This window comes from Hyla sarda, chromosome 6, assembly GCF_029499605.1.
Source record: "Hyla sarda isolate aHylSar1 chromosome 6, aHylSar1.hap1, whole genome shotgun sequence".
Classification (NCBI taxonomy): Eukaryota; Metazoa; Chordata; class Amphibia; order Anura; family Hylidae; genus Hyla; species Hyla sarda.
In genome coordinates this window covers 110,897,918-110,925,897 of record NC_079194.1, presented here as the reverse complement: position 1 = coordinate 110,925,897, position 27,980 = coordinate 110,897,918, and positions in this window count along the sequence as shown.

Below are 27,980 nucleotides of genomic sequence, written 5' to 3'. Positions count from 1 at the left end.
CAGACTTAGCTTAGCCTTTTGGTGTGAGCGACGAGAGAAATTTCAGAATATGTTTACCTGCACAAAATGTATCAAATGCTCTGTGACCATTTAATAAATTTGGTGCCCTTACTCATTACCAGCATAAAAAAAAAGGTGTAAAAAAATGCTTTACCTACAATGATAAATGCCGGCCTATATGTTAATAGTTTGGAAAATTATGCAAGTGACAATATCAAATATGTGTTTTATTTTAACGTTTTTTGTTTCTAAAATGGAAAGGGGCTGATATACATTTTTATAAGGGGAGGGGTTTTTATATAATTTTAAAAACATTTTTATAATTTATTTTAAATATGGTTGCATTTACTGTAAAATGTTCTGCCATAGCATAGCACTGCACAGCTAAATCAGCACTCTAGTACCACAGTCTTCTGGAGACAAACTGTATTAGAAGGGAAATGATTTTGCAGCACGGAAGGTGAGTAGAAGTAGAAAACCTCCAGCGGTCAGTTTAGATCATCGTACCTCAGCGATTGTGCTACAAGGGTCCAATGAGCACCCCAAACCCACCAGCACCTTCATTTTTCTCAGCCTTAGCCAATCATAGCTCCTCTCACACACTAAACTGCTCTGGGCTGTGTGTAGCAGAGTGAGGGAGGAAGTTCTCCCCTGTATGTCCTCAGATGATGCCACGCCTGTGGGTAAAGCCCCTTCCCAGTCTGTGAATCTGGCTGAGACAGAGCAGAAATATCAAGGTAGAAAAAAAATAAAGGCAGAGGGTGGTTTATCATGATGGAGGCAGTGAACTGTGAGGATTATAAAATTCAACAAGATCATGACAAGTACTCTTTAATTGATTTTGAATGTTCACCATACACTTTTTTTTTTCCCCCCCCAGGGTGTCAACTCGTATCCATTCATTGAACCAAAATGATGGTGATGTATATCGTCACTCCTACCGAATAAGAAGTATGGGTAGAATGGAAACTGTACCCTGCCCATTTCTTTTCTGCCATACTAACAGGCTCAGGGACCAGATGTGTCTCTAAAAGTCCCACTATCGTTAGTAAGTGGCAGTTGACCTGATCGTAAGTGGCAATCATCTTTGTCCGTTCTCCCATACCTCTTATATTCTATGGGGGAGATATATCAAAACCTGTCCAGAGGAAAAGTTGCTGATATGACCATAGCAACCAATCAGATCGCTTCTTTCATTTTTTAAAAGGCCTATGGAAAATGAAAGAAGCAAGCTGACAGGTTTTGATAAATTTTCCCCCCATGTGTATATTTTAACTGCCATTTGTCAATAAGGGAAGACAGAAACAAAAATAAAAACAAAACAAAACAAAACAAAAACCCTATGGAACTCAGATTCAGAACAGGGTTCAGGGACCTTAGCAGTACAGGAAACACAACCTTGCCGAGGCAAGGAACAGCAGCTGTACCGTTTTGTATACGTCATTTGACACGGCCTTGGTGTGGGTGCGGCGCTATGGGCGGGGGGCTCTTTTGGCTAAGACGGATGTCGAGGCAGCCTTTAGGCTGTTGCATGTCCATCCTGACAGTTTTCTGTTACTGGATTGTTGTTTAGAGGGGCGGTACTTTGTGGATCTTTGTTTGCCTATGGGGTGTTCGGTTTCTTGTTCATATTTTGAGCAGTTTAGTTCCTTTTTGGAGTGGGTGGTAAAGCGGGAGTCACAAATTGACTCCGTGCTTCATTATCTGGAATATTTTTAGTTAATCGTCCCGGCGGGGTCTAGAGTCTGTGCCATCCTACTTCAGGTTATGGAGTGGGTGGCCAGCTGGTTTGGGGTCCCCCTGTCCCCGGAAAAGATGGAAGGGCTGGTGATGGTTGTTAAATTTTTTGGGATCGTGATTGACACAGTGGCTCTGGAATGTCGGCTGCCAGAGGATAAGCTCGCTGAGTTGCGGGCAGCGGTGGAGCATGGGTGTCGGGTTCGCAAACTGCGTTCAGGTGTTGTTGGGTGGGCTGACCTTTGCCTCCAGTATCATACCCATGGGTCGAGTGTTTTGGCGGCGGCTACTGTGTTGGTGGTGTGTGCGCACCATTTCATTTGGTTGAGCGCTGATCTGGGGGTTTGGAGGGAATTTTTGGCCTGATACAATGGTCGGTCCCTGGTCATGGATTGTCCTGTGTCTAGCGGGAACTTGAGTCTGTTACGGATACGGCAGGTAGCTGTGGCTTTGGGGCTTATCTGCAGGGCCAGTGGTGCTCCAGGGTTTGGCCTGATGCTTGGCTGATGGCAGGGCTCACCAAGAACCTGGCACTGCTGGAGCTGTTCCCCATAATTGTCGTTGAGATTTGGGAGGATTTGTTTCGCTATCGGAAGGTTTGCTTCCATTGCGACAAATTGGGAGTTGTACAAGCCATTAATAGGCAGACGGCGAATTCCCCGCCCGTCAGTTTGTTGCGCAGACTGGTGTTGCGGGGTTTTGAGCTCAATTCTCACTTTGTTGCTTTGCATGTTCCTGGGGTTGTTAATGATGTTGCTGATGCCATCTCTCGTTTTCAGTGGGAGGGAGCACTTTTGGGAGCTGGCGCCAGACGCAGCGTACACTGTGGTCCCTTGTCTTGCCTGGATGTGGAGTTTGGTGTAGAGATGTGGCGATGGGTCTGGTCAGCCGGTCCGTGAGTGAGGCTACTTGGGCTGCGTACAGTAGGTGGTGGGCTGATTGGGAGGCCTTGGTGGGGCACTTGGACTTGGTAGTTTCTGAGTGGGAGGTGGCTCTTCTTTTTTATGTTGGCAGGGCTTTTAGTGAGGGTGTTTCACCTCCCGGTTTGGGCTGTCGCTTGTCAGTACTGGCTTTTTGGTTTAAGGTAAAGGGGTTGCCGGATGATACAAAAAATTTTCTGGTACGGCAGCCGATGCTGGGTTTTCAGAAAGGGGGGGTTAGGAGGGATACGCGGAAGCCAGTGTCCTTTCAGCTGCTGTCGCAGCTGGGGGTTTTGTTGCCAGGGATTTGTGCTTCGGACTTTGAGGTCATTTTCTTTAGTTTGGCGTTTGCTTTGGCCTTTTTCTGGGCTTTCCAGATATCGGAGCTGGTTGCTCCTAGTAGGCAACGGGCGGGGTGGGGGTGGGTGGTTGCTTTTTACAGATGTTAAGGTTGCGAACACGGCCAGACTGTCTTGGCGGGATAACGGGAAAATTTCCGGTGGGCCGCTTACCCTGGGGCCGGCAATGGCCGGCCAATTGCTCAGGCACCATCAGACTGACCCGTTTTTATATATTCAGCGCGGCTGCGGCGCAGTGCGGTCGGGCCGCAGTGGCCGCCCATGCACACTACACTATACTAGCATACAAGGGCCTGATACTAGTATCAGGCCCTTGTATGCAGAGCAGCAGCGGCCGCATAGTGAAGAAGCTATAAGCTCCAGCTAGCATGGTGGAGCGGGAGGTGTCAGCTGTCCCGCTCCACCACTCCGTCACCTTTCTCACACGCTGTGGCTGCTCCGTTCTTGAAGTGTCAGTGACAGCCGCAGGGACACCATCCACGGCAGGCCGGCGCGATGACATCACATTATCGCATCGGCGCCCGGAAATCACGTCCCCACGGCTGTTACTGACACTTCTTCAAGAATGGAGCAGCCGCAGCCCGCAGCGTGTGAGAAAGGTGACGGGTGTGAGAAGGGGGGAAGCAAATGATAAGTGAGGGGCACATGTCAGGGGGGCATTATACATGAGAGGCACATGGCAGGGGGGCATTATATGTGGGGGCAAATGACAGGACCCCCCTGTCATGTGCCCATATAATGCCCCCCTGTCATGTGCCCCTTATATATAATGTCCCCCTGACATGTGCCCCTTATATATAATACCCCATGTCCTGTGCCCCTCAAAATATAATGTCCCCCTGACATGTGCCCCTCACTTATAATGCCCCCTGTCATGTAACCCCACATAAAATGCCCATGTCCTGTGCCCCTCACATATAATGCCCCCTACCCCCTCAGGGTGCATTATATGTGAGGGGCACAGGACATGGGGCATTATATGTGAGGGGCACAGGACAGGGGGCATTATATGTGAGGGGCACAGGACAGGGTGCATTATATGTGAGGGGCACAGGACAGGGTGCATTATATATGAGGGGCACAGAGTGTTTTGCATTTCAGAGGTATAGGCCAGCATTTATCATTGTAGGTGTAAGTGAAGTATTTTTCTACACCTTTCTTTGTGTGCTGGTAATGTGTAGGAGCGCCAAATTTATTAAAAGTTAGCAGAGCATTTGATAAATTTTGTGCAGGTCAAATTTTCTCAAATTTCTCTCTTCACATACACTAAAAATCTAAGTCTGGGCTGGTAGTTTTAGAAACATTTCAGTGGCCTTTTTTGCGCCTTTTCACAAAAAGGTGCAGTTCATAAAACACGTCAATATTATGTGTATTGCCAAAATCAGTGGATTGCAACTGAAGCGGAAAAAAGGCACAAATAAGCCCTGCTTGTGCCTTTTTTTTTGCACCATTTTTAGACACAAAAAACTGGCTAAAGACAATTATACATGTCGGCCATAGTGTATATTATAAGGAATTTTTGGGGTAGTATGGTTTTTATGGGCCACAATACATTACGGTATTGTATTCAGAGGGTGCATGGCAAGGTTATATTCAGAGAGCACAGTATGTGGTAGTATTATATTCAGAGGGTACAGTGTGTTGTAGTAATATATTCAGAGGTTAAGGTGTGTGGTGGTTTTATATACAGAGGGTACGGTGTGTGGTGGTTTTATATACAGAGGGTACGGTGTGTGGTGGTTTTATATACAGAGGGTACGGTGTGTGGCGGTATTATATTCAGAGGGTACAGTGTGTAGTAGTATCATATTCAGAGGGTATGGTGTGTGCCAGTATTATATTCATAGGATACAGTGTTTGGCAGTATTATAATAATAATTATTATTTTCATATAGAGGATCAGAATCCGCTGACATAGTGAGGAGCCATCTGGGCATCAAGTTCTGCTGAGTGAACATTTAGCTGGAACAATTCCTGGCGGTATGTACCATCTGAATTAAATAAGGAAAGACTATAGAGAAGACGTCACCTATAGTCTGATATTCTTGTGTATTCTCCTCTCTATGTCCTATCAGAGCTGGAGTCACTTGTAAGTTCTACAGTTATGATGAGTGAAACTACAACTCCCAGCATAACCTCACCACTGCTTAGAGGGGTACTCCACTGAAAAACATTTTGTTTTAATCAACTGGTGCCAGAAAGTTAAACAGATTTGTAAATTACTTCTATTTGAAAATCCTTTCAGTATTTATCAGCTGCTGAATGCTCCACAGGAAGTTCTTTTCTTTTTGAATTTCCTTTCTGTCTGACCACAGTGCTCTCTGCTGACACCTCTGTCCATTTTAGGAACTGTCCAGAGTAGGAGCAAATCCCCATAGCAAACCTCTCCTGCTCTGGACAGTTCCTGACATGGACAGAGGTGTCAGCAGAGAGCACTGCGGTCAGACAGAAGGGAAATTCAAAAAGAAAAGAACTTCCTGAGGAGCATATAGCAGCTAAGTATTGGAAGGATTAAGATTTTTAAATAGAAGTAATTTACAAATCTGTTTAACTTTCTGGTACCAGTTTATTTGAAAGAAAATGTTTTCCACCGGAGTACCCCTTTAAGTCATTCTGGGAGCTGTAGGTTTAAATGGTGAAGCGCTTTCCCATTCTATGGATTTTTTCACAATGCGCTACACCAGTGGCGTCTGTCACAACTGGCCAAAAAATTACTTTGGGAGGGGGGGCATGTAGGTATGTGGTGACACTATTTTCTACCGCACCGGGTGACACCAACCCTAGCAAAACCACTGGCTGCATTCTAAGGGGGAAATTTTATTTATTTATATATATATATATATATATATATATATATATATATATATATATATATATATATATATATATATATATATATATATATATATATATATCTCCAAAAAAGGAAAGCGGCACTCCAATGGCAGAAAAAAGGTGTATTTATTCACCCATCAAGTCAAATGCAATATGTATATATATGTGTGTGTATATATATATATATATATATATATATATATATATATATATATATATATATATATATATATTAATAAACAAATTAATATAGAGGTGTGTGTGTGTGTGTATATATATAGAGAGGGAGAGAGAGAAGGAATCACTGCATCACATCTGTGTTTCTTTCAAAAATAAAAAGTGGGTTTTATTCCAGCATGTGTAGTTACAGGCAATGTTTCTGCTGCTCACCCAGACATTGGGGGAGATTTATCAAAACCTGTCCTGAGGAAAAGTTGCCTAGTTGCCCACAGCAGCCAATCAGATCGCTTCTTTCATTTTTAAAAGGGCCTTTGCAAAATAAAAGAAGCGATCTGACGTTGCCTGTAACTCTACACATGTTGGAATAAACCCACTTTATTTTTTCTTTATAAAATTCGCTGTGGATTTGTAACCAGGATTTCTACACTTGCTTGCACTCTTCAATGCATTCAGGTGCTGGTTTTCTATATCTATATGCCTGCCCGCATGCTGGCTGTTGGCTGGCACAATGACACAGTGCTGTGGGGCTGGTATGCAAAAATTTCCAGGGCTGGTTGTTGTCCCCAGTCCGGCCCTGGTTGCGAATGGGGTCTTGGAGTGTTTGGTTCGGCGTTCCAAGATAGACCAGATGGGTAAGGGCGTGGTCGTTCGGCTAGCGCCTTTGGAGGGGTCCGGGATGTGTCTGGTGGGTTGCTAGCAAGACTTTATGGCGGAGCGTCCTCCTGGTTTGGGCCCCCTCTTGGTGCATGTGGATGCTTTTCTTTTGTCATGCTTCCAATTTATGGTGGTGTTCCGCAAGTGCTTCTGGGAGGCTAGCTGTCGTGCTGAGGAGTATAGAGTATAGGCGTCTCAGTGGGGGTTGGGGCCTGACTTGATTAATCGCATTAGTTTTCTTTTCATTTTAGGTCCCCGGAAGTGCTTGGTGTAGATCGTCGGTCACTTCTATGGGGCCAGAGGAGGGTGAGATCGGAGGACCAACCGGCCGGTCGGCAATTGGGCTTTCCTCGTTTGGAGTTAGAACTCCCTTGGTTGGGAAAAGGGGGAATGCGGTGGCCCGATATGTTGCCGTGGATGCAGTTCTACATGCGCATGGGTGTTGATGAGGAGTTGAGTTGATGAGGGACATCAAATTAGATTTGCTTAGGTTGTGGTCCTCCTTTCCGGGTCTGGTCCTGATTTGGTCCGACATGGGGGCTCGAAAGAAGTGGCGGGTCGGAACAGAGCGTGGGCCAAAGTTAACAAAGTGGTGGGGAGGTTTGTGGCTCGTAATGGGGGTTTTGTGGTGCGCCACAAGGAATTGGAGATGGCCGATCCTGCTTTTCTGGCTGTGGACGATAATTATTTAAACGATCTGGGTATGGATCTTTGGCTTTTGGAGATTAGGGAGGTTGTTGAGCATGCTGTGCTGGTGTGGCAGAACGTCGGCTAGTAAGGGGTCACTTGCCGTCGTTGTGGCAGGGGCAGGAGAGGGATCTGGAGGCATAACTGAACTTGATTGAGTTTGGAGTGTAAAAGTGGGCGTGGTTGGTACACAGCCGGGTGGTAAAAGTCTCTGCGGCCATGTTCCCCAGGGAGGGATTCGGGGCTCTGAAGATGGTGCTCCTTGGTTAGGTGATGTAAGGTTGAGAGTAAAGTAGGAGGCCCTATATAATTACTGGTTTATGGAAAGTAAAGGTGGACAGTGCCTCTGGGTTCTTCACTTGATAAATACTATATTGTTCCAGAAAGGAGTTTGAATGTTTATATTAATGTAAGATGTTCATACAAAAGTTTATGGTTACAATGTAATAGTTGTTCTATTAAATAAAATTGGGCTGCTGTGGCCTTTGCACCAAATTATTGTGTCTGTCATTAATGGGAAGAGGTTTGGTGGGTAAAGTAGCAAGGACCAAGCAGCTAGACAGGCTCTGGTCTCTGTCAGTCTATAGATCCCCATAACTGTGTTATCTACAGATTCCCCCATAACATTGTTCATTCACAGCTCCCCCATAAGTGTGTCGTTCGCAGCTCCCCCATAAGTGTGTCGTTCGCAGCTCCCCCATAAGTGTGTCGTTCGCAGCTCCCCCATAAGTGTGTCGTTCGCAGCTCCCCCATAAGTGTGTCGTTCGCAGCTCCCCCATAAGTGTGTCATTCACAGCTCCCCCATAAGTGTGTCATTCACAGCTCCCCCATAAGTGTGTCATTCACAGCTCCTCCATATAAATGTGTCATTCACCACTGCCCCATAAATGTGTCATTCACAGCTCCCCCATATAAATGTGTCATTCACAGATGGCCACACCCATAAAAAAGCCACACCTATATTTCCGGCACACCAAGTGATTTTCATTTTTTTTGGGGGCACAGCACTACCAAAAGGTTGCCTATCCCTGCCCTATTTAAAGGATAGGGGATAAGATGTCTGATCGTTGGGGTCCCCGAGATCCCCCTGCAGCAGCCAGTGTTCATATATGGGCTGCGGCAACGGAGACTCGTGACGTCACAGTCATGCCCCCTCATGATGTCACGGCCACGCCTCCTAAATGCAAGTCTATGGGAGGGGGCGTGGCAGTGATGTCAGCGCTGCATCGCTAGTCCTCAGGAACAGAGCACTAGCAGAGATCGCAGCGGTTCCCTGTGGGTGTACCTCAGCGATTATAAATCTTATCTCTTATCCTTTGGAAAGGGGATAAGATGTCTAGGGGTGGAGTACCCCTTTAAGTTCAATGTTCTGATACAAAGACCTAATCCTTTTTCCATCCTGCTCTTATTATCTTTTGAGAAGTCCCTGACCAGGCATGTGCAATGGCAAGATTCTACAGACCCCTGGTTCTATGGACTTCCACTATTTGATTAGTCTTATAGCAGATGAAAAGTATATGAGCCAGGATTAAAGGAGTAGTCCAGTGGGACTCAGTGGTGAGCAACTTATCCCCTATCCTAAGGATAGGGGATAAGTTGCAGATCGGGGGGGTCCGACCGCTGGGGCCCCCTGCGATCTCCTGTACGGAGCCCCGACAGCCCACGGGAAGGGGGCGTGTCGACCTTCGCATGAGGCGGCGGCCGACACGCCCCCTCAATACAACTCTAAGGCAGAGCCGAAGCGCTGCCTTCGGCAATCTCCGGCTCTGCCATTGAGATGTATTGAGGGGGCGTGTCGGCCGCCGCCTCGTGCAGGGGTCGACACCCGCTATCTGGGCGGAGAGCCGGGGCCCCGTACAGAGAGATCACAGGGGGCCCCAGCGGTCGGACCCCCCGCGATCTCAAACTTATCCCCTATCCTTAGGATAGGGGATACGTTTTTCACCAATGGACTACCCCTTTAACAGAGCTTCTGAAGTTTTTGATTTGACACTGTTGAGAATTGTTACATAACTGCTTTTCAGTTTATATTTTTTGCTTAATATGTTAATGTATATTTCAATATAAAACCTTTATTTTCTTTCTTTCTACTGTTGGCACAATGATATGACTCAGACTGTATCGAAGACAAACAATTGGAGAGGCCTTTGAAATAGTCTTTGATAAAGGTGGTGATAAGATGTATATTTTTAGTGTGTCTGCTCTGGAATGTAAGACATATATTGAGTCACCCATTTGTATTTTGTGTATATTAGGTGGCTAGGACTTCAGTGGCAGGGTAGTGTCTTGTGTAATTTTTTTTAATCCAAATGTTATAGGAAATTATAGGAATTTATATGTATATGAAATGTCTTTGGTTTTTGGCCAATGTGCCCAAATTATTACTGGCAAAATGATACCAAGTTTGCAGTGATAGGGATTCTGTGGACCATTGTATGCAAGAGGGCTTAGGCTTGTGTGGAATTACTTACTATAGGTCATTTGAAACCCAATTGATCACAATTTTAAAGGGACATTACATCCCTTTCCCCTTATTTGAGGCAAGAAAGGAAATTATTGTTTTTTGTGTTGTATTTCTGTCTGTGCGATTGGCTATATTGTTGTGTTATGTGTCATGATATGTATATTGGAGATTACAAATAAAGAATAAAAAAAAAAGGAAAAATATGTGTAAATAAACAATTACCTCCTTGATGACATCAAATTGTCAAAGCAATTTGGTGTACATAAATAGGCAAGGAAAAAAAGAGGTCCATATTCTTCTGTGAAAGACAGGGCCATAGGCAGCAGCGTGTGAGTAATAGGCTATGAGACAGAGTGGGAGTAAATGGAGCAATCTGTGAGAGAGAACATGGGTTTGAGGAATGTGGTAGCCCTTGGGGGGTGTATGGTAGTGGTGGTATGGTATCGGTATAGGAGGGGTTAATGTTAAACCTATAGTTCGTGATGCCAGGCTGAGGGCTGGTATGCTTAGGCAATGCTCCAGCCTATCGCCGCCCTTCCCAGTAACGATAGGTGCATGAAATGACTGAAGGTCCACAAGGAGATTGAACTTGAACAACTTAATTTAATTAAGTGCTTGCAGTATCCAAGGCACAGTAACAGTCTCATATAAACAGTCCTTATCTTGCTTAGTGACTGGCAGTTGTTGCGAACCTTGAGCTAGTCATAACGTCTCTGAATTTAGGGTAGATATTTGCAGATCCGTCCGGATTTAGGGGTATTATTAGGTCCGGTGATGCTGTAGAGTGTCTGGGGATTGATACACTTTAGACTTAGAATTGTTCAGCCGTTGCCGCAAGGCTCGGGCCTAACTCACTGCGTTAGTTGCTGCGCAGATCCTTCTCTCATGACAGCCCACGAGGTAAGAGAGAGAAACATGGCCGCCGCTCCCTTATATGGGCAGGGGTCGGGGTGAATCCGATTGGTCCGAACATCTTTCATTCACCATTACAGAGAGTAATGGGATTGCTTACGTCACAGGGCCTCCAAAGGTCCTTAAGCTTAATACCATAGAGTTCACCTAGTCACATGACCCGCAGGTCCTGCAACGCTATGGCACAGGTAATTAACCATTTATTCACAGATATATCATTATATTTACATTAACCTTATATAGACCACTGATCTATTAGTATAAATAGAGGCGACAAGGGGTTAATTAAGTGACAGGGATTCCTACATCCTAGGGACTCTGGCTATGGGGACCCACACATACATAGGTACCGTATAGGATGCTGTACCGGGACACCACAGGAACATAGGACGTAGACTGTGAGGGGACATGAGGACCAGACTGTGAGACAGTGAGCCAAAGGAAGTAGTCTGTTAAGGGGCCATGAGAAGCAGTCTGTGAAGGAGGAGGGAGCATGTGGAGCAGTCTGTGAGAAAAGCAGAATGGGGAACAGTCAGAAGAATTTTGATTAGTCTGTAAGATAGTGACGGGGTATGCAGAGCAGGCCATGGAGAGCAGTGTGTGAGGGACAGGGGGCCATCGAAAGTAGTGTGTAAAAGAGGGGGGGGGGGGGGTCAAAGTAGGCCAGGCTTCTCTAGTTATGGATACAGGACTTTGAAGTGAGAATGCAAAGGAAATATAGCACAGAAGTCATAGCACAAGTTTCAGGAGGCATGCAGAGCAGCATGGGTTAAGTAACAGAAAAGCACTTTTTTTTTTACAGTTTAAGGTGAAACATGGACAATTTGCTGCTCCGTTTTCTTTATTTAATTATACATTGTTTGTGTGTATCACAGAAAGCATGGGAGAGGGTGAAGGATGAGTGTGGGTGTGCAGTAAGGTTAGGTGACTGCCGTTTCCCGCTGTGGACATAGACACTCCACAACATTTTGCATGGGGTGATGCACATACTCAGAGCTCCTATGCTTTTTGCCTGAAGTTTTTAAACAGTTTTATAAATATTGTTAGCATCATTAATAGACATAAAAATGTGATAGGGATGCTAATTCATTGCTCTAGAACAGTGGTTCTTAATATGGGTTCGATCAAACCCCAGGGGTTCGGTGAGTCAGTCCTGGGGGTTCGGCGGGGGAGGTCGCAACAGGACAGGCAAACAAAGCAATTGCTTGGGGCCCCGAGCTGTTTGCCCGTCCCGTAGGCTTGCATTGAAGGGTGGAGCGTGACGTCACACGGGGGCAGAGGCATGACGTCACACGCCGCCCGCCCTGCGGTCAACCATAGTCAGACCCGGAGCGAACACGCTCCGGGCACTGATTACAAACTGGGTGCCGCGTGCATGATCCCGGGGGTCCCCAGCTGCGGGACTCCCGCGATCAGGCATCTTATCCCCTATCCTTTGGATAGGGGATAAGATGTTTGAGCACCGGAGTACCCCTTTAACTGCAGGTACTACTGCTCCCAACATGGAGCACACTCTGCTCCATGCTGGGAGCTGTAGTACCTGCATTAATAGACAGATCACAGCAGGTGTTAGAAGTTACACCTGCAGTAGTACCTGCAGTTAAGTTCCTGACACTTGATGCGATCATTCTATCTAATACAGAGATGCAGAGGAGCTTTTTCGGGCAACATGTCTATTAGTACAGGTACTACTACTCCCATCATGAAACAGTCTGTTCCATGCTGGGAGTAGTACTACCTAAAAAATGTTTTTTTAAAAAGAAAAAAAAAGTAAAACACACTCACTTTATTATAAAGTAACTTAAAAAAAATTCCCATCCCTACTGCATCCTTTTTTTCTTTTGGTACCCAACAAATTTTGAAAAAACACCAAAGGGGCCAAAAAAATGCAATTTCCACTCAAATGCAAAAATGCCAGAAAAAAAGGCAGAAAAAAAACGTCAGACGCAGGAAATTGCACTGTGAAAAAAAACGCAGTAAAAAAAACAAGTGGAATCCTAGCCTATGAGAGAGTTCAAAGTCAGAAGAATGGTGGCGTACAGCCCCATTCCCCAGACCATGGAGTGACAAGGGATCTGTAAACAGATGCTTAGGTCATCCAAGTTTAGATAAGGTAAGACAAGTTAAAGGAGTACTCCAGTGGCAAACTTTTTTTTTTTAAATCAACTGGTGCCAGAAAGTTAAACAGATTCGTAAATTACTTCTATTAAAAATTCTTAATCTTTCCAGTACTTATTAGAGGCTGTATGCTACAGAGGAAATTCTTTTCTTTTTGGATTTCTTTTCTGTCACGACCACACTGCTCTCTGCTGACACCTCTGTCCATTTTAGGAACTGTCCAGAGCAGCATATTTTTTCTATGAGGATTTGTTCCTGCTCTGGACAGTTCCTGACATGGACAGAGGTGTCAGCAGAGAGCACTGTGGTCGTGAGAGAAAGCCGCTAATAAGGAATGGAAGGATTAAGATTTTTTAATAGAAGTAATTTACAAATCTAATAAAAAATAAAAAATGTGTAGCTCACTCAACCAACCGTCCCGAGGTTAACTGGGTTGGTCTGAATCCCAAAAAGACCTAGTACTGTGTGCAAAAATTTTATATATAATAAATTATATACAAGACCAGTCCTCAAAGGACAGTGAAAGACATAGAAAAAGAAAGAAAAAATATCAAATAATGCGAGAGATATAGGATATCATTATATGTATATATGTAAAATTCCATATTTTCTTTTATAATATTTTAACAAAGACTGTGTATACTTTTGTATACACTACTACAGAATATATGTTTATATCTGGTGCAAAATAGTAAATGATAATAATTTTTTTTATATTCATGTGAATAACCTACAACTTCTTCCGATGTACCAGATGCCATCATCCTCTCTCCCACTGTCCCCTGGAGTCAGTTCATGCCCAGGCTACATAAGATTGACACCAAACATTGGAAGCCCTTGCTGACAAACTGTGAATTTTAAACAGGTGTGCACAGCGTTAAGGTCAACGTTGGTCGGCCTGAAGACTGACACCTCTTTTGTTGGATCTCATTAAAATGCGAGCCCCTTCTTTTCCTGTGGCATGTTTCCCTTGAAATGTTAGCGAGACAAGCCTAAGTCAACATGCAAAATGCAGAGCAACAAAGACGACTTTTCAAATTCCAGCAATCGCCGGCTCCCACACCGGAGAGATTTAGGAATAACATTTTCCATTTTATTTTCTTACCAAAGCAGTTGTCACGCACAACAGAAAATGTCATTATTATGTCACTCATTATTATGTCACTTTGTTGCCTTTGGAACAGTTTACGTTACATGTAACATGTAAATATTGTCTAATTAAACAACTGGAAATTTTACAGTACCTGAAATTCAAGAAATAATGCAATCTTAAGAGCAATGGACAAAGTGGTTCTCAACTTTGGATATTATTACTTACCTAGAATACACATGATGCCCTGCTACTGGGGTCCTTCAGCTGTAATCTGCATCTGGCAACAAGTACTCAAACCCCCTACAACACCCCCGCAGGGCACAGAAAACATTACATATTGCCTACTAAAACCAATGGGTTACCTTCATGTGCCCAGTTCCACAGAACAAGAAAAAAATATTTTTAGGCCCCATAAAGTGACGAGAGTTCTTCATATGGAAGAGTCACACTTACATTATAGTGTTTTAACTAGGCATCCCCTTAGGGCTAGGTTTCCACTTTTTGAAAAAAAATGAGTGGTGTTTATTACTTTAATATGTCATCACATCCTTGTGAATTTTACAAAGGAAACACCTCTTATTTACATCCATAGTTACCATGAAATTTCTGGCCTTGGAAACAGACAGTAGTTTAGCTTCACTCTGCAGTCTGACATGTGGCCCCAGAGATACATGTGAAGAAAGTAGAATTGGCTGCTACACTATAATGCAATCACCCTAGGTATGTACAAGGTAGAGGTGACAGTCCCTTGGGTAGGATGTACTGTCACCTTTACCTTTACATACCTAGGGTGATTGCATTATAGTGTAGCAGCCAATTCTACACGGAGTTTATTATTGTGTGCCATTTTGGCCATTTTGTTTTGTGTGTAATCTTTTCCTGGGCTGGGGACAATCCTGACAGGTCAGATGGGCCAGGGAGTTTTTTTTTCCCAGAGTCAGTTGTGCCCAGTTGTACATGTGGGCCTTAAACATTGCATGTTATTGCACCTTTTAATGACCTTTCTCTTATGTTTTTCTTATGGAGATGTTTAAGTGCACCTCATGATGTGTACCCCTTTAAGAGCTCCCATCTATGGGAGACATTTATCAAAGCATTTAGTAGGCTTTTTTTTTTTTTTTGCTTAAAATTGTCGCAAAAAAGTCGCACGTGCGACTACTCTCTTTTTTTTCTGCGACTTTTTGCCCTAAGCAAAAAATAAAAATCTTGCTTACCAAAGCAAAAAAGTGATTTTTGACTTGCAGTGGTCAGAGATTTATCAAGCGCGAAAGTCGCATTACATGGAAAAAACTACTAAATTTACTCCAGCTCAGACCTGGAGAAGAAAAAGCTACTACCAAAGCAAAAAAATAAATTTTGCTTACGTGAAAGAAATTTATCAACAGGCAGAAAGCAGTTGATAAATAAGTCGCACATAAGCAAAAAAATTGTAAGAAAAAAATAACTAAAAAAAGGAATACATAAGCAAACATTGATAAATGTCCCCCTATAACTCTTAATTTATAGCCTATACCACCTCAGTATCGAGGATCAGTATAGACTATAAATTAAGATGGTAGCTCTTAAAGGGGTACTCCGACCCTAGACATCTTATCCCCTATCCAAAAGATGTCTGATCGGGGGTCCTGACGCTGAAGCCCCCCGCGTTCTCAGCTGCAGCACCCCAGACATCTGGTACACGGAGCGAACTTTGCTCCGTGCCAGATGGCTGGCGATGCGGGGGCATGGCAATGACATCACGAGTGTGTGTGACCGTGATGTCATGGCCACGCCCCTTCAATGCAAGTCTATGGGAGGGGGCGTGAAGGCCGCCACGCCCCCTCTCATAGACTTGTATTGAGGGGGCGTGGCAATGACATCACTAGCGGGATGCAGCCGTGATGTCATGAGCCGCTGTCACGCCTCCTCCCATAGACTTGTATTGAGGGGACGTGGCCATGAAGTCAATAGTGAGGCGCGGCCGTGACGTCATGAGCCTCCGGCACTGCACCCGACTCTCTAAACAATGGCGGGACCCCCATGATCAGACATCTTATCCCCTATCATTTGGATAGGGGATAAGATGTCTGGGGGCAAGAGAATGGTAAACCAGAAGCAACAAGGAGGCCCTGCAGCAGTATTGGTCAGTAAGACAAAGACAGACAGAGAGAGACAAACCACTAGTAATTTTTAGCACAAGTTTGAGTTTGTGATCTACAATCAACACAGGATTGTGTCAGCCCCTAGCAGTGGTCCAGGCACCAGCTCAGGTTTTGCTGAGGATGATGCAGATAAGTGTGCCTGTGTGCAAGGATGTGCCAGGAACTGGAAAGGCAGAGAACACCCCCTGCACCAAGACAGTGTTACCTTGCTGCAGCCGGTAGAAATCTCCAAAGTGTTGTGCCTCACCTGCTGGAGAAAACTTTCCAGCAGAGACCATTCAGTAAAAGTTTACAGCATTTTATCCCTAGTCTTCTTGTCTTTTGTACGACCCTGACACCACCCAATGGAGCCCGTCTGCTAACAGCCTGAAAAGCCACTACAGAAGTAATGGGTCCCCACGTTGCTTCACAGGCAGAGCTACTGTACCTTGAAAAACAAATTCAGTCTTAATTTTTAGCAGGATTCAGAATGAACGGCACACCTACAATAGAGGCACACCCTACCACTGCTATAAGGTCCGTCATGAGGGGGTACTGTCTCTAAACCACTTCCGCTAGTTCTCCTCGTGCATAGAGATAAATATTAAGATGTTTTCTGCCTGCAGCCACCACTAGGAGGAGCATTCTGCATACAAACTTATACAGTTCCTAATCGGTCCAATGGAATAATATAAGGTGAGGACTTTTTGTCCTGGTAAATAATGTGGGGGAGGAGTTCAGCTATTTAATTTATGTCAATGTCACAAAGGTGGAATTCCCCTTTAAGCGGAGTCTTTTATATTTCATTGGGATTTAAGATGGATAGTCTAGAATTACTCATTGGGCTAGTGGGAATAAGTGTGTCTGTTCACACTGTGGTGACTCAATTGTGCAGAATTTACAGCAGGTAGTCACCGGCGGGGATCATTTTACATCCCCAGCTAGTTATCTCCTCTTCTTCTACAAACCCAAGTGACAAATACCTGCCAGGCTCAGACGTCTAACAGCAAATCATTTTCTGCAATAAAAAGACTTCCTGTGGCTCCATTCTCCTTATCTGCTAATTCCACATAAACAGCGGAGAAGGCCGGCCCTTGATCTTTCCTGAAGGTTGCCTTGTGATGTGGGCTTTTTTTATATACTTCATTGGCATAATGAAGACATCATTTTTTTATGCAGCTGTCACGTATGAAGAGTATTTTGCTCAGAATAAAAAATAAATCACAGTTAAATAGAAATCCTTGACTCGTCCTTTTTTGTCAAGTTATTACAAGTTTAATTCAGGAATTAAGATGGGTAACAATGAATATTGCCGCTATTGCTGACTGTGAATGCCAAGTCTGCCTAGGGGGCCCTATTACAGGGGGCAATTATTGGGCGAATAGGCTGGTGACTCCATCCTTCCATTGCTCTGCATCATTCTGACCTGTCACAAAAGCATTCCTTATTGCCCACACACCTCCCCATGTGATAGGGCATGTGCGGCCAATGGAGGCAGAGGGCTGTAAGAATGATCCAGTGATCATATATTGGGCCATGTTATAGGGCCCTAAGACCAAATTTCAATGACCGTATCATATATGGATCATAGATAGCTAAATCTGCTTCTAAGATACTGCATAGTTATACTGCACTTATACACATTACTGAGCTGTTGGCCAAAAGCTTTAAAGGGGTACTCCACTGGCCAGTGTTCGGAAGTAAATGTTCTGAACACTGTTTTTGCGCTGCAGGGGTCACAAGACATGAGGGCCATGGCATTGTGGCTGACGCCTGCAACGGGAAACAGCGTTCGGAACATTTACTTCCGAACGCTGGCCAGTGGAGTACCCCTTTATCAGCCGATCTCTCTCAATCCCTCATACTCATGCATGCTCAGCTTGGATAAGCATACATATGTTCTAAATAGAAAAAAGGATATTACTAGAGATGAGCGAACTTACAGTAAATTCGATTCGTCACAAACTTCTCGGCTCGGCGGTTGCTGACTTTTCCTGCATAAATTAGTTCAGCTTTCAGGTGCTCCCATAGGCTGGAAAAGGTGGATACAGTCCTAGGAGACTCTTTCCTAGGACTGTATCCACCTTTTCCAGCCCACCGGAGCACCGGAAAGCTGAACTAATTTATGCAGGAAAAGTCATCAACTGCCGAGCTGAGAAGTTTGTGACGAATCGAATTTACTGTAAGTTCGCTCATCTCTAGATGAAACCACTGCTAGACTTTTTGGGCTGTTGGCTTATCTTTAAACAAATGGATCAGGCATGTTGAGATTGGTAGATTTGGCTCATATTAATTCAATCTGAATGAGAGATTTGCATATACACTCATTGGACACATTTTAGGTACACCTATAGCTAATCAGCTAATCACATGGCAATAACTCAATGCATTTCGGCATCTAGACATGGTCAAGACAACTTGCTGAAGTTCAAGCTGAGCATAAGAATGGAGAAGAAAATTGATTTAAGTAACTTTGAACATGGCATGGTTGTTGGTGCGTGAGGGGTGGGTCTGATTATTTTCCAAATTGCTGCTCTATGAGGAGTTTCATGCACAACCATCTCTAGAGTTTATATGGAATGGTCTGAAAAAGAGAAAATACCTCATGAGTGGCAATTGTGTGGATGAAAATGTCTTGTTGATGTCAGAGGAAAATGGGCAGACTGGTTCGAGATGACAGAAAGGCAGCATAACTTGTACACTCGTTACAACCAGAAGCTTGAGCAAGGCACATGAATATTCATAAGAGTGGGCAGAGGCTTAGCCTCAAGATCCCGAGTCTAAATGCAAAATCTATGACAAGGCCCCTGCCACATGACATTTATGACACTTGTGACTTCAGATGTGGCAGAAGGGCTTTTCCATGCCCCCCTAAATACCAGAGCATGTAGTAATTGTTACCTTTGCTACAATCTGAAGGTGGGAAACCAGAGGCAGACTGACCGGACATTATTCCAGTGCCCATTGCTTAACACATGTATGTACAGTATTTTATTAATCCACATGAGGTTTATGATGGTGATAGGAGTTGGGGGTGGGGCTTTGCTGGTTTAATTTATATATTCATTGTCTGTGACTCCACATCCAAGTGAAGTGGAGTTACAGACAATGGATATGTAAATTGGTCTGGTGGAGCCCCGCCCCCTGGGCGCGATTCACTGAATTCAGCAGAAGATCTTCTGGGGGACATATCTCAGGACCTTCTGGACATATTTTAGTTAAATGACCCCTAGTTGGATTCCTGTTCACCCACACTATAACCCAGGGTATTATGTTTACTGTGGGTGAACAGACTGACAGTTTTCCTTTAAAGACAATTTTAAATCTGTAAAAGCAGTCACAGTGGTAAACTTAAAGGGGTACTCCGCCCCTAGACATCTTATTTCCTATCTTGGACCCCCCATGGCCCCTTGGACCCCCCCATGATCTCCGGCCCAAAATCATGGCGTTCTGAATATTTATGTTGAGAACGCCGTCTTCGGGCAGCCGTGGTCGTGACATTATGCCCCCTCCATTCATGTCTATGTCTATGAATCCTGGCGTTCTGAATGAAAGTGGTGAATGGAAGGGGTGTGACATCTCAACCACGTCCGCCCGAAGCCGGGGTTTGGAACATAAATGTTCAGAACGCCGGGGTGCCGGGCCGGAGATCATGGGGGGGGGGGCAGACAGGGCTGGGGGCAGAGTACCCCTCTAAACAGACTTACAGTTCTTTTACTGGACACTAGGGAGGCAAAGATTCTAAATAGGAAAACGCAGGCAGGCTTTTGGCTGAGCAGGGTAAGTACCAATGTTATTGTTCCTAGGGAATGTGGAGCTTGTCATCTTTACTATAGCCCTTGACAATGTTGCTAGTCCCTTATCTCTCTTACCAGGGCAGGTTGTAGCTGTTTGTTTCACAGCTTTTTCCTTGATTATAGCTGAGCTCAGAGGTGAGAAGCTGGATTCACTCGTCTCCTGACAGTGCTGCAGTTCACAATGGTGGGGTAAGTTGTGTTTGGTCAGCTAAACTTTACTAGGCCTGGCCAGATATCCACTAAGGTCCTTGTGTGTTACTATGGGGACCCTGTGCAGCTGTAGTACTCCTTTATTTTCTCCTTATGCCACTCTCAGATGGGTAAACAGCTTATAGTGGTGGTGTCCTGGACCTTGGTCTTAGCAGGAGCTGGTGTTGCTCCAAGCTGTCCTGGACTCCTAATACTGGACACCTAACTCCATCTTCCTCTCAGTAGAGAGGCTCTTAGCCATAGAGATAAATGTGTGGTGCACACACAGAGTATGAGTAGAGAAATCGAGGGAATCTGGGGGTAGTAGTCCCTTGTGTGTCAAAGTCTCTTGTGTGGTTACAGATTACTTGGTGGCTGGCTAACATTTTAAGTCGCCCCATGGGGGTGTCTAGGGGGTGTACCCATGTTGCCATGTGGTTAACTTGAAAAAACAGGAGTTAACTATGGAAATTCGCTGTGCACAACTATACAGTATTAACTACTTATAGCACAGGGTAGGGAAGTTACAGTCTGTAGGATGGATGCTTGATAATTGGCCACAGTTTCCTCTAGCTGTGTTCATAGCAGAAATATTGTAAAAGCCTTTGGATATGCTTTATGCACTGAAGCATTGCTAATGGAGTTTTATACAATCCAATTACAATAATCTCTACTGAGGAGAGCACCTTCACAGCTTGGCTCATTGTGGTGCATACATTTAAAAGATTTTTACTCACAATGCTGGTGTATTACAATTCCCCATCACAGGGCGTAAGACAAAGACAGTCGTGATTTTTACTCACAATGCTGGTGTATTACAATTCCCCATCACAGGGCGTAAGACAAAGACAGTCGTGACGCGTAAGCCATACAGCACTAACTCGGAGCATGAACAGGATTGTAGAGATGGATGCTCTTTCAGCGTGGACTGAAGACAATGCTTTGATAATCCCAGCAGTTGGACCCCCCGCAATCTCCTGCAGGGGGCCCATAGAGGTACATGGAGGAGGCATGTCGGCCAAAACGTCACGCTGCGGCTGGCATGCCTCCTGCACGGACCCCCGTGATCAGACACTTCTCCCCTATCCGGTGGATAGGAGATAAGTTGTCTTTTGCTGCAGATGTCCTTTAAAGGGGTACTCTGCCCCTAGACATCTTATCCCTTACCCAAAGGATAGGGGATAAGATGTATGATCAGGGGGGCCCCGCTTCTGGGAACCCCCACGATCTCTCCTGCATCACCCCTCTGTCATCTGGTGCACAGAGCAAACTTCACTCCTTGCCTGATGACTGGCAATGCAGGAGCTGGCGGCTCGTGATGTCATGGCTCTGCCCCCTCGTGATGTCACGCCCTGCCCCCTTAATGCAAGTCTATGGGAGGGGGCATGCCGGCCGCCTGCCTGTGCATTGCCAGTTATCAGGCACGGAGTGAAGTTTGCTCTGTGCACCAGATGACAGGGGGTGCTGCGGGACCCCCATGATTAGACATCTTATCCTCTATCCTTTTGATAGGAGATAAAATGTATAGGGGCAGAGTACCCCTTTAAGACTACAGCAGGTGAGAAATGGGATTTTATTTTTTTTAAAGTATAGACTGGCAAATACTTTTCTGGGGTCAAGGAAAGCTGGGTCATAGCAAAACCTTTGGGTGCTGGCCTTATTATATGTTACTCATCTTAAAAAATGATTTTAAGGGCACGTGCACATTAGGCCTTACTGACAGCTCACCTTCTACTGGTATAAAAATAAACTTTCTGTTCTTTCTTTTTTTTTTTTCTGGAATCATTTACATAATTACACCTGACTGCCATCTCTGAAGTAATTACACGAAACTATGTGATTGGCCGGTAATATGTAGTGCAGAATACAGTTTCTTGTCTCCGTAGACATCCAGAGGTTAATTCAGATGAGTGGAAACAAATGGATGTGACACCTCTACATAGCACAGTGAAAGGGAAACAAACAATCAATTCTGCCACAAGAGGAATTGGTCTGTAGCCAGAGCGGTAAATGCTGAAAGCACAATAAATTGCCTGTGACAGGCTGAATCAGTCTTCTCCATTCAACATCTTGGTAAAACACAACACACAATATGATTGGCTCCCGTAGCGAGGGCCACGGCGTGACTGCCATTTTTATTGATCTGTCGGAGACTTTCAGTCTAGTTGAGGAGAAGTTCCTTCTGCCTCTTACAATGATTAAATACACATCCTCCCTGTCAATTTACCAATCGTATCTCCCATTACTGCTATGACTGGCCTGTTAGAGGCCCTTCAGATCCATGGGACTTCTAAGTAAAGCGTGGGCTAGACAGGGACCCTAGGCAACAATATAACACAATGAGGGCGTGAAGGGGTTTTTCCAGGAGTAGAGAGCCAGAACCAATTTCTTCCACAAACAGCACCATACCTGTCCTCAGGTTGCATGTGGTATTGCAACTTAGGTCTATTGAAATGAATGGAGGCCACCTTAACCAAAGGGGGCAGCAGAGAGCAGCTGCTAGGTTATCTAGTGGGTAAGGAAGCAACACTTTGATAAGGGGAATTGTAACACCCAGTTGTCAGTGCTAGAAAAGTAAGGTGATGTGGGCTATAGACCTGGCGTGGCTGAGAAGAGATGAGGAAGTGGCGGCCTAAAGGTGGTCATACACTTTGGGTAAAAGTAGGTTAATGGCTGAACAACAGTCAAACAAATGATTCGTGAACAAATGATCATTCATGAACAAATCATTATCTGTCTGAGGATCCCTGAAATTTGTTAAAAAAGCCTAAAATTTGCCATCAGTTGACTAAAATGATTGTTAAATGGTTATTCCAACAGCAAAGTAAAAAAAAAAAGAAAAATCATCAAAAGCATATAACATGATTCATTACCTTTCTTAACCTAGTTCGGAAAGCGCAAAAATCTATTTGTTTTGGGGGTCTTAGTCCTGTACTTCCTGGTTGAGCAATTTCTTAGAATTACAATTCACAGAATGCATTGGCTTCTCTCAGCTCTTTATCACAGTCCCTGCCTACTCCCCTCACACAGTGTTCCTGCCAGAACTGCTGCAAAACATCTAATTTCAAAGAAGACTCTCACAAAATCAGGGAGGTTGCAGCACCTGCTGTATCATTCCCTGTCTGCTCCTCTGCCTGTGACATTGTTCAGCACAAGGCAGCATGCTGTAAACACACCTTGCTCTACCTAAATGTCATAATAAAATAAAAAATAAAAACTATCTATCTATCTAGACAAAGAATAAGTCAGCCAGCACTTTAGTTGATACCAAACTATTACATGGACCTGGCCTACAGGTGCACGTTACTAGACTAGATATACAGCAACAGAAGAATGCAGCAGCACACTGCCAGCACAAGGATATAGGTGAAACATGAATATGCAGTTAAAAAATGGAGAGCTATACAGCTATGGTGTAATAGATGCAAATGTGAAACTATGAAATAGTGAGGCACTTAGCTCGCAAATTTGTCTCCGCCGGCGGTCAAATAGCTTGGACCGTCCCACCGCGATAAGGTGGCCTCATTGGGAAGGACCCTACACTGTGAATATGCCTCTGTGTGAACAGTTCAGTAAGCATGGCAGGGTCTGGAACATCCAAGACACCTTATATACACACCTGATAGAGGTGGGTGGGGTGCAAGGCCAACATTGAGGTAGCCACTCCCCCGTATGTGCAATACAGACAAAGAATAAGTCAGCCAGCACTTTAGTTGATACCAAACTATTATATAGACCTGGCCTGCAGGTGCACGCTACTAGGCTAGATATACAGCAAGGTGTCTTGGATGTTCCAGATCCTGCCATGCTTACTGAATTGTTCACACAGAGGCATATTCACAGTGTAGGGTCCGTCCCAATGAGGCCACCTTATCGCGGTGGGACGGTCCAAGCTATTTGACCGCCGGCGGAGACAAATTTGCGAGCTAAGTGCCTCACTATTTCATAGTTTCACATTTGCATCTATTACACCATAGCTGTATAGCTCTCCATGTTTTAACTGCATACTCATGTTTCACCTATATCCTTGTGCTGGCAGTGTGCTGCTGCATTCTTCTGTTGGTGTCTATCTAGCCTAGTAGCGTGCACCTGTAGGCCAGGTCCATATAATAGTTTGGTATCAACTAAAGTGCTGGCTGACTTATTCTTTGTCTGTATTGCACATACGGGGGAGTGGCTACCTCCATGTTGGCCTTGCACCCCACCCACCTCTATCAGGTGTGTATATAAGGTGTCTTGGATGTTCCAGATCTAGATGTTTTCAGTTATCCTATTCCTCTGGTTGTCATTGTTTTTAACGTCACAGTTTTGTACTATTCACTGATTTTACACTCTGTATGTATTGATATAGTGTTTTATGTCACTAGGATAGTATCATTTTGTATAGATGAGCACTATATTGTACAGTTTATGTGTATACTGTACCTTAATTGCACTGATTGCACCTTTTATTGAATTGAATTTTCTGTGTATAAATAGCACCTTAGTCCTAATGTTATTACGCTTGAGAAAGATTCTGGAGAGGATTGAAACGTTGCTGCTTTGTCACATTTTCTGATGGAATAAATTCACATTTTTTCACTAATATGGAGTTCTGCACTGGCTTTCAAATTTCTGTATGCTTTGGAACTTTTGGACTTGGTTCTTTTTCAGTAGCTTGTACCCAGCATCTTTCCCCCCCCCCTTTTTTTTTTTATTTTTTTTACTTTGTGAGTGCTGTTGCTTTGTTTTTTTTTTTTATCTCTCTCTCTCTCTCTATCTATCTATCTATGTGGATAGGGGATAAGATGTCTTAGCGCCAGTTTACCCTTTTAACTTTCTTCAACTTTAATCTAATAGCTTGGTGAATATCCCATGCTTTATCGTCTTCTAAGGCTAGGTGCACACCAGAAACTAAAAGAGCCCAAGGGGCCCCATTGGCTTTAATGAGATCTGTCGGATTTTTGGCTGGTGTCTGTCATTTTAGTGGTTTAAAACAGATAAAAAAAAATAGTATTGACTGTGTTTTTTTGTCTGCTTGTTTGAACAGATAATGCATTAGAGCCTCCCAAATGACATACTGTAGATGTTAGCCAAGCCAATTCCAAATGATAAGGAACATGATCACTGGTGAGCACTGTGTCCTCTCCACAGGCACAAGAACAAGAAACTCTGACAAGTGAAAAAGTTTGTTACCATTCCCGGTTTCAGAATTTTTTTTAATTTTTTTTGAGGGGGGGGGGGGGGGGGGGAGTTGACTCTATTGACAAGGAGTATTGTAACACCCAGTTGTCAATATACATTTCCAGGAGGAATAACAGAGGGTCAGGGCAATGCAAAGTCCTAAAAAATAAGTCCAAAATTTTTATTTTATGGGAAATTCAAGTATTTTTTTTAGACAGGTGTCAGAAGGAACACTAACAGGTCATAATTAATAATGGAACCATGATGTATTCTTCACTAATTCAAATATTTACATCAGAAAAGAGGGGTTAAGAAACAAATTAAATTTTAATTTCTGTAAAATGAATCTGTGCTCTCAGCCCCTGAGTTTTGCTTTAGATGAGGCTTTTAATGATACAAGTTACTGCTATGAATGTCCTAAGCAGAGATGTCAATCTTCTTGTAGACTTCTGTTTAGATACATTTACAAAGTGTCAGAATGACTGATGATCTTGGATGCAGACAGGATTTGGAGCTCATTCAGCTTCTTCCTAGGTTAAAATAGCCCTGCAAAGAGGCTAAAAATGCTACTGCACGCTATCAACACAAATACAATTTACTTTTTTTTTTAAATTACATTATGACATTCCTATATGCCTATGAAACCAGAAAAATCACCACTCTAATTCAATTGAATGGGGTTGAACTGCAATACCAGACACAGCCTATGGAAGAAAGTGTCACTGTTTTATGGAAAAAAAAAATAAAAAAAAAGTGGGGTGTATAAAATGTTCTATCCTGTGTATAGTAGTAGATATGAAGACAATACAACTAAATTAGAATAGTAAACTAAACATGGTTACTTAAAGTTTCCTTTTATTTCATTTTCATTTACTGCAGCCTACTTTTAATAGGGTACAGTGTGTCCTTCTTACAAGTGATGCAGCATGAAAATGCATTTGATACCCTTGCCAAGATCTGAACTCATACTTAAAGAGCTCCTGGTGGGTAGCGAGACATTATTCAATGTTGCAAATCATTATACCGGAACTTACTTTCTATTTTCAGTGTTGTCATTGCATAATATTTGCAATTACAATTAAAAATTGACATTGTTGCTTAAAAAAATAAAAAATCGCAAAAGTTGTGCCAAGAACTATTCTTAATCTATTACTGTGAACTCTTTTCTTACTACGTCAACCATTTCTGCCTTTGCTCTGTTGTAAGTCCAGACAAAGGTTTACAGCCGCCATCTCTAGCAAATATGGACCTATTATTTAGTCACCAAGTCTCCCAGGCTTCATAGAAACATAAAGGCCAACATTTATCATTGTCTTTAGACTGGTTTTTGTGCCTGTTGGTTTACACATTTCTGCTGATTTTGAGTTGTAATCCACAGATTTTGACAATACACATGATATGGACGGGTTTTATGAACTGCGCCTTTTTGTGAAAAGTCTCTAAAACTACACCAGCCCAGACTTAGCTTAGCTTTATGGTGTATGTGAAGAGAGAATTTTCAGAAAATGTGACCTGCACAACATTTATCAAATGCTCCTTTAATGATCAGCACAGCATTGTTGCCGTTCTCTGTCTCATTGTAAAGAGAGGGAGCAGTCTGTGCAGGGAAAGGAGATGTCCATATAGAGTGGGAGAAGTCTGTGAAAGAGGAGGCCAAAAGAAGCAGTTTGTGAGAGAAGGCACATCTGGAGCTGCCTCTTTGTGGATAGGGAAAAGTCTGTTTGAAGAAAAGGAACATGGAAAGCAGTCTGTGAGAGATATATACATATGAAGAGCAGTCTGTAAGAGGGGGGACCAGAGAAACAGTCTCTGAGAGAGCTATAGGTTATGGAAAAACAGTCTGTGTAACAATAGGAGCATGGTGAGAAGTAGGTGTGAATAGGGGTGTTAAGGGGGAAGCAGTCTGTAAGAGAGAGGCATAAGATGCAGTGGGTAGAAGGGGCATATGGAGCAGTCTGTGTGAGCAAAGGCATGGGGAGCAGTCTGTTAGAGAGGAGGGACCACGGGAAGCAGTCTTTATGAGAGAGGAGGCAGAGGAGAGAAATCTGAGAGGTGCATCCTGCATATGGCAGGACATTTTGCCATACCTCTGCAATGTGTATATAGCTTCTGCTTGCCCTGCTTTGGACTGGCTGCCTTTCGCCTATGTGCAGGCTGCTATCAGCCTTTGACACTGTCCATGCATATTGTTTATTGTCAGGCAGAGTAAATAGGTTCATTGGCTATTGACACTGGGCAGGGCCGGCTCTGCCTATAGGCAAAATAGGAAGCTGTCTAGAGCACCCTCCTGATTGGGGGCACCACTCTGCCTGCCACAAGAAATTTAGACAACCAGCATCCGAACCACTCGCTCAGCCAGCAGCATGAGGAGGAGGTGTTACAGTGTGTCCCCCCCAGTAGTAAGCTAATTACATGAGGAGGGGGCTTGTTACAGTGTGTCACCCCAGTAGTGGGGGGGGGGGGTGCAAAAAGGGTATGCCAATGGGCGGTCAACGGGGCGGCAATATTAGCTTTTGCCTAGGGTGGCGAAAAACTTTGCACCAGCCCTGACACTGGGTGGTGGAGACCAGTTGTCAGTTTCTTCATTAGTTAGTTTATTGGGTGCCCAAAGTGCCAGTGTGTAGCTGCAAGAAATAAACTATTGTGATATCCCAGTACAGGACATGGTCCTGTACTACCCTTAGGCCCTGTCAGGTAGAGTCCCTCAGTGACCTGGGGGCTCCCCTGCAAGGTCTCCCCCTGTTGGTTTTAT